Here is a 743-nt window from a genome sequence, read left to right on the forward strand (position 1 = left end):
TCTGATTATGTAGACAGATTGGATACATTGGTATGCATGATTTGAAGGATTCCAGGAAGACATCACCTATATCTTTTGCCAAGTGGTGGCCTTCTTTGGACTATTATCTTTAAAAATTCAGTGGAAGTGGAAAGTTTGAATCCTGTACCCTTAATGTGAATGAGGTGACCATATCATCTTCTTTACCAATTCTTTTTTCTCCAGTCAAGGAGCTTTGGTATTACAGTGCCTAAGGCATCTGACTGATAATGACCATTGTTTATGGTGGTTCAAACCCACCAGCCACTCCACGGAAGCAAGAGTGGGCAATCTACTTCTGTAAAGATTTACCACCTCAGAAAACCAATAAGGTCACTAGGAGTTGGAATCAACTCGATGGCAGTGGGTTTGCTTTTGGGTTTTTTTGTTTTGTTTTGTTTTGTTTTGTTTTGTTTTGTTTTTTTCTCCAGCTCATGCCCCAAGCCCTTTCCTATTCTCTCATAATACTCTATGCATGACCCTATCATTACTGGTGATCATTTGTTCTTATCTATCACTCTTAGGGGGATTTTGGTTGTACAGCTTTGATAATATGGACAGTTCCTTAATCACTTTTGTAACCATAACCTCTATCAAAAGGCCAAAAAGAAAGTTAAATAATAAGAGAATAATGGTCACATTGAACTAGTATCTGATGGGTGGCAAGTGTGAACTTGGATTATTTGGTGGTCTATGTGGTCAATTTAAAAAAAGAGAAATGGAAA

Source organism: Orycteropus afer, unplaced genomic scaffold (assembly GCF_000298275.1).
Source record: "Orycteropus afer afer isolate SDZICR_OR568_19922 unplaced genomic scaffold, OryAfe1.0 scaffold00014, whole genome shotgun sequence".
Lineage (NCBI taxonomy): Eukaryota > Metazoa > Chordata > Mammalia > Tubulidentata > Orycteropodidae > Orycteropus > Orycteropus afer.